At 42.9% G+C, this 7,321-nt stretch overlaps 1 pseudogene; it reads left to right on the top strand.

Moving 5' to 3' along the window:
* Window positions 1-5,484: 5,484 nt before the first annotated feature.
* On the top strand, window positions 5,485-7,310 carry LOC136837291 (uncharacterized; annotated as a pseudogene).
* Window positions 7,311-7,321: the final 11 nt, after the last annotated feature.

Below are 7,321 nucleotides of genomic sequence, written 5' to 3'. Positions count from 1 at the left end.
GCCGAGACAGTGCTAAGGCCTGCCCCTGAGTGCAGCCGAACTCTCCCTGGTGTTGGGCAAGTTCCTTGGAGGAAGGCCCTGATTGCCTACAGGGCCCTCCCGCCGGAGGAGCAGGAAAATTGGGAGGTCGTACGCCAGACTATTGCCAAGGCGTGCGAGATAACCCCTGAACGCTGGAGGAGCGCTGGCTGGCGGGCAAGTGAAGGAGGCCAATCAAACCTGGGCAGACTGGGCCTACCAGTCCGAGCGTGCCCGTGCCAAATGGTTCGAGGCCGTGGGGTTACGACCCTCAACGATGCCATCGAACAAATACAAATAGAGAACTTCCTACTCTACACCCCGCCGGCCCTCGCCACGCACATCGCCGAGAAGGAGCCCCACCTTGCTGATTGCTGCCGAATAGCGGATCTATGGGACACCCATCACCCCCAGGAGAGCTCGCTGCAGCGCAAAATTACGCCACCCGCCTACCTATCGGGTGCCCCTCCGCCGAAGAATGGGCAATCACAGAAGCCCGTTGTGTGCGGGTTCTGTAAAAAGATCGGGCATGCCAAGGAGCAATGCCGCAGTAAACCACCCGCGTCTCTCTCTCCCGGACAGCCCCCTAATAAGTCGCCTGCGCCCTCTGCCGGGGCAGTGTGAAGAGATTTCAGCCAAACCTTTTGCACGGCGTGCAAGGTTTATGGCCACTCTTCCTCATGGGCAAAATGCCCTAGAAATAATAAGGCAGGAACTCCCGCCGTCGCCCTGGCAGTAACGAATCCCGAGTCCTTAGGCCCTCCTGCCGAGGGTCCCATCTATGTGGCACCTCCTCGAGGTAAATACTCAGCACGCCAGGTCAAGGCATTTGACGACTCTGGCGCGCAAATTTCCCTCATAAGGAGGGACAAAGTTCCCTATGGAGCTAGAATTGACCGACGCAAGCTCGTCACCATTGAGGGCATAAACGAGTTTAAGATGATCCTCCCAACGGTCCAACTGAGGGTCACCCGACCCCACAGAGCCAGGACCCTTCGTCTCGCCGTAGCGAAACACATTCCAGGAGGCTATGACGTCATCCTGGGCCAAGACTTTGCGTCCCCTTTCAAGCCACAACCATTACGGGGTCCCCATTCCCCAATAAATCATCCAAATCCGAGTCCAGTGCCCGGCACGGCATCAGTGCCAGTGCCGAGGCCTCAGCCAGATCTCCCTTCAGGAGAATCTCGGCCTTCAACTCCTCTGCCAGTGCCCCTTAGGCGCACTGAGCAGTGCCAGTCTCCGTCCGTCCAGACAGACGAGACCACCACCACATCGCCACCAGCGCCAGTGCCAATGTCAGTGCCTGAGCTGGTCACCTCTGCAAGCAAGTCGACCCCGCCCCCTCCGGCCGTCCCCTCTCTCGCCGCCGCCGCAGATTCCTCCGCGAGTCATGATTCTGCCCCGCCTTCCTGGGCCGATGAACTCTGCGATCTGCGCCGGTTAATGTCCGAGATGGCGAACAAAATTCCTGGGTCAGTTGTCGCAGCAGCTGACCCAGATGGCACCCCTTGCCGCCCTTTGGCCTCGGGCCTCGATTCCCGGCCAAGGACAACGGTCCAAGGAGGAGAGGTTCGCGGCGGAGTTACCACGGGTGTGGGCGATCATGAGGTAGTCCACAAGGAGCCCCGAGCTCTTCTGGCCCCTGTGCAAACCTGGCATAGGGCCCCCTTCTTCATCTTTGAACGTCTTGGCACCTTTCATCCAGGAGAGGATGTCAAGGCCTTCCGCTATCTTCTTCCTTTCTTTTGGAATTTCTATCCCTCATCCTTCTCTATCGATCTTTCCTTCACACTTTCCCTTACTTATCACAAGCGGCAGTTAACATATGGGATATCATCCCTTTTAAAATGCATAAATCATTTTATTTTTTTGAAGAAGTAAGAGAGACAGAGTGGGAAGTGGCACGCCTTCACGCCCGTCCTTTGGCACAAGGCAGGCGTGTCAACTCTTCCTGAAGGGTCGCGCCCTTTGGGTTTCTTTTCCCCGCCCTTGGGCTGAGAGTTAGCTCTGACCGTCGTCTGTTGGCGACGGAAGTTAGATAAAGAAGTAAATCATAAATACCTCACTCTGTTATCCTTTATTTTTTACGTATATTATTTACTTTTGCATTTAATCTTTTCTCATTTTTTTTTTTACGAATCTCGAGGCACAAGACTCCTGCCCTTACGAATTTTAACGTTGCCTTTTTAATCACCGCGGTGCGGCCCGCCCTTTAGTATGAAGTAATATCCTTCGTTGTTGTTCTGTGTAGTTTCCTTTATTTTTATTTACATTTCTTTTTTTAATTATCCATGTGGAGAATGTTATCCTTGTCCATTTTCCCCTTCATTTGTTTATCCTCCCATTCATAAGTCGAGTAGTCTATTTTTAGCTTACACCCGAGTTGTAAGCTGCAGACGTAAAAATTTAGCGTCATTTAAGTTGGCGAGTTAAAACCCCGAATAATCTCTTTGCCTCACAGCTGTCAAGTTCTTGCCCCTTCAGATTAGCGTTCGTGGGAAATATTAGTTATGCTCGTCGAGCTTTGTGAACAATTGGAGGTCGATTGAAAAGAAGATTTGAATTCTATTATTACGATTTTGGTAAAGGGGATATTATTTAATACCTACAATGTATTGTCACGAATGCCGCCTCTTCAAGGCACAACTAATAGCATGCCTGTAATTCCAGGATAGCATTAAGGAATCAGTGGGTTTACATTTGTTTCCTTTTAAATTCTGCCTTGTGTTTTTTTTTGTTGTTGTTGGTATTTTGAAATTTTGAAGTGTTCTTTGTTTATTTTCTTTTGAGCGCCTTATTACCCCAGTAAAGTAAATCGAATAAAGAATGGGTAGAAACAGTACTTAGGAAGTATTTGAGCAATAATTAATTTGCAAGCAAGTTTACCCTTTTATTGTATATTCTAAATTGCACTCTGCTCCTAAAGTAAACCTTCAGTTTGTTATTGATTAGTGTGGCATCAGAGTTTTACAAATAAAGTAAAGTAAAGGTTGTAGCAAAGTAAAAGATAGAATAAAGTCGAACGTTTTCTTGCTCATTTTTGCTTTTGTCAATATTCGCACCCGTTTATAGGTGTGAATATTATCTTGCCAGGGGAGCTGTAAAGAGTAGCGCCAAAATAAGCTAGGAAACTCTTCTCCTTCCCTGCTTTGGGTTGGTTTGAACCTTTGAAGGTCGGGGAAATAAGGGCTCAGAGAAAATATAATAGTTTGGGGACAGTAAACTGGCTTTGCACTGTTTTCTTTGGTACAGGGAAAGAAAATCGTTTTCTATGATATCCGGTCGGCGATCTGGGTCAGGACATCGCCCCCTACCCCTGTCCAGAAGCAATAAAAGGTCAGGGCCAGGATAGCTCGCCCCACACGCGCCCGCTAGTTTAAGCCGAGAACAAGTCCAGTCTTGGGCCGTTGCCCCTGCCCTCCTCTTCCGCTCGCCGCCACGTGGATCCCATCGCCGCCCTGTGTGCCCCGTGTTCCATTCCACGTGGCCTTAGAAGACTGCAAGGGGGATTGCAAGTCTTCCAAACGCGAGCTGACATTAAACGGCGGCCTTTTCATCATCCCAAGGGCGCCCTTTTCCGCCCCAATCTACGATTTGAAGAAATACCTTGGAGAGGGAGGCTACCATTTATCCACGCTCCCACACGTGTTTCTCGGCAGAAGACGTCGTCATCCCTGCGCCCCTACAAATGTGGTAATGTACCCAAAACGAGTTGCTAGTCACGATTACTTAGCCCTTTTGCATTTATTAATCTCTGGGCCTATAACTTTGTGTTCCCTGATATTCCTTGGTTCAAGCCAGGCCCACGTGTTCACAGCTTCTTTCCTCTGAGTCACAAGTAACGCCTGGGGAGTCCTTGGCGCCTTCAGTGCACCCGAGTAATTCAATCCCCAAATTCCAGCATTAGATGTGTAACGTGGGTCCAAATATCGTTTCAGAAAGACGCCTGTAGCAGAATTATCCTTGGTCCGTGTTCCTGGCATTCCTAAGCTCCCCCTTCGGGAGGACTTCTACGGCAGTAATTTACCGTATTTTCAGTTAATATTCCTTTTGACCTTGTGTGCTATCAAATATAACTATTTTTATATCCACGTGTTTCACGCACTTCCCCTAGTGAAGAGCCCTCCGCTCCGTGTACTTCTTTTTTGTTTATGTTTTATATGTCCTGGGTATCTTACAAGGCCATTTTCGAGTAAAAGTAATAATTGTGGAGTCATAAGATCCACCTGCACCAGGAAACATATAAAATATATATATATATATATATATATATATACATATATATATATATATATATATATATATATATATATATATATATTGTAACACCTTCCACATTTTATTGTATAATTAAGTTTCGTGTTTATGTTTTGTCTGATTGTTTCCCCTCCGTATACCATTTTTCTATTGTCCTTCTGAAGTAGTGGTTGTTCCTGTCTTTAAACTCCTTGCTTTTACTCTATCTCCACCCAACCTATATTTCTTCAACTACTGTTTCACTTCTATCGTCAGTCTCCACTCAGCTCACCAGAACCTGGTATCCGGCAGGGAAGCAGTTTACCTTCTTTGACATGTCAATCACTTGGGTATAAGTTTTGTATTGTAAGGGTTGAATAACAAATTGTATTTTGTTCTAAGTTTCCAATTCATGATAATTTACTTTTCTGCTACGTAGTTGTCAAATTGTATTTGTTTTCTAGTTTGCTGTAAATAATCTTTAAATTATAATATTTAACTTTTGTACTATCGTATTATCATTCACTTCTCTTTTGATATTTCTTTATTGTTATAGTCTACTGAACCTAAGGGTATGAAATTAACTTTATATTGAGTAATAAAATGTCTATTATATCTATAACAATATAATGGGGGCCTGTCCGGGATATAATATCTTTATATGATATACTATTTGACAACCTCGTTAAGTGTCAGTTGATAGTGGTTTTACTTTTAATCAGTAATTTGTTGTTCAACCTTATTTGATGAAAACATTCTGAATTCTAGTTCATTAGGTGACTGTTTTTGTGTTTGTTAGACCTAATAATTTATTTACGTTATTGTGTGTAAATTCCCGGTGACAGAAAACGGCTGTTCTGTTTTGTAAATGGCTGCCAGTGACTGTGTAATGGTTTTTACCCTCCCTTTTTCTTTCCCAACCGAGACTCCGTTCGTTGGTTAACTAGTTAATCTGCCATTACATTGTTTACAAGTTCCTTATATATCTTATTACTCTGTGCGTATAGTCTTTCCCTGGGTCCATAGATACCAGTACCATGCGTTATTCATTTTGTCTGTGGGGTATAGAATGAATCTATTGCAACACCTGACATATGTATGTAAAGTTACCGTTCTAATCGAGGTGGAGTAAGTTACGGTTGTTAGCTGAGCGATTGTGCTTCCTTTTGACTTCATTTTGGGTAGAACCGGAGGTGAAATACTTCTAGTGTGCCCTAGTGCGTCCTTATTCAACTTTCAAATATTAAAGATGATTGTGTATAAGCCTTTTGTTTTTAATCTATGTTGAAGTTTACACTTTCGTGGTTATCACTTAACTAATAATTATGGTCCTAATTTAACCAGTGTAAAACTTTAATTCAGTTGTTTCCATCTTTTTTAAGTTTCCTTTTTTTTCCACAATGGCGAAATTTGATACATAAAAGTTTGTGGTCGATCCTTCTTCTGAATTGCACACTATAACCTATGCCAAGAAAGCAGACTTAATTGAAACAGCTAGGCATTTAAACATTGATGTATGTTCTAGCATGTGTAAGTCTGAGATTAGGAAGGTTATAATAGAGCATTATATGCATATTGGGTCCTTGGGTATTAAAGCTAGACAGTATCTTGTTCCAGAAACTACTTTCCTTACAGTTGAACAAAAGCTAGAGTTTGAACGTCTTGCAGTAGAGCATGAAAAAGCACAGTTGTCTTTAAAACAAGAAGAATTACCTTTACGAGCTGTTAGAGAGAAAATGGAGTTAGAGAGAGAGAAAATGGAGTTATCTCTAAAAGAAGAAGGAGAGAAAAGGGAGTTATATCTACGAGAAGAAAGAAAAAAGTTTGAAATGGTGAAAGCTCGGTTAGAATTAGAAGCTAGTTTAGCTGTCAAGGTAAAACAAGAAGAATTATCATTGCAAGCTTCTAGAGAGGAAATGGAGAAAACTAGGTTAGAATTACAAGCTAGTTTAGCTCTTAAGGTAGAACAAGAGAAGGCTGATATTAATCTCAAATCTAGGCAATCTGAAAAAGAATCATTACCCTTTGACTTGACAAAAAATATAAAATTAGTTCCCCTCTTCACAGAGTACGATCCAGAAGATTATTTTAGGATATTTGAAGAAACTGCTAAGCATCTTAATTGGCCTGTTGAACAGTGGGTATGGCTCATTAAACCTAAATTGTCAGGTAAAGCTGCTAAGGTTGTTAGGCATCTAGACGATACTAATGACTATGAACAAGTCAAAAAGGCAATTTTAGACGCATTTTCCATAACAGAGGAAGGATATCGACAAGCATTTCGTAACCTATGTAAATCCAACACTCAAACTTTTCTAGAATTTGCCTCTGACAAGCTTAGAGCTTTTAAGAAATGGCTTAATTGTGCCGAAGTAACTACTCTTGATGACCTAATGAATTTAATTGTTCTCGAAGAATTTAAAAGGAAACTTCCCCCTAATGTAATGCTTTATATCGAAGATAGGCTGCTTCCTTGGCTGATACTTATTCATTAGTCCATAGGTTTGTTCCCAATAAATGAGCTGAGACTTTTGTAAAACCACTTTCCGTAAAACCCCAACAGATTTCGGATGATAATCCCAAAGTTCCTGACAAGGTTAAATGTAGTTATTGTAAGAGAGAGGGGCATACAATTCGTAATTGTAAAGAACCTAAAGTAAAGGATCTGATAAATTCCGCAATTCTTTTATGCAACCTAAAGTAAGTTTTCCAACCTCCCAGAGTAAAACCTGTTTCGCATGCATATGCAAATGTATCTGATGTGTTTGATGACTTTAAGTCTGAAGGGATAATATCCTTGGGGGGAGGAAGGACAAATGAATAAGGTCACTATATTAAGAGACACTGGGGCTGCTTTAACTTTGTTGTATAATAAGGCTTTACCTAATATTAAGAAGAATCTAACTGGTGAGAAAGTTGTTGTGAAGGATCTAACTGGAATATCATCAATTCCTCTTGCAAATGTCTACCTTGATTGTCTGCTTGTAAAAGGAAAAGTTGAACTAGGGGTGATTGATAAAGAACTGCCAGTAGAAGGGGTTGCATTGTTATGAGACAACGATTT

The sequence above is a fragment of the Macrobrachium rosenbergii genome, chromosome 58 (assembly GCF_040412425.1).
Source record: "Macrobrachium rosenbergii isolate ZJJX-2024 chromosome 58, ASM4041242v1, whole genome shotgun sequence".
NCBI lineage: Eukaryota > Metazoa > Arthropoda > Malacostraca > Decapoda > Palaemonidae > Macrobrachium > Macrobrachium rosenbergii.
This window is presented reverse-complemented; position numbering and strand designations above follow the sequence as displayed.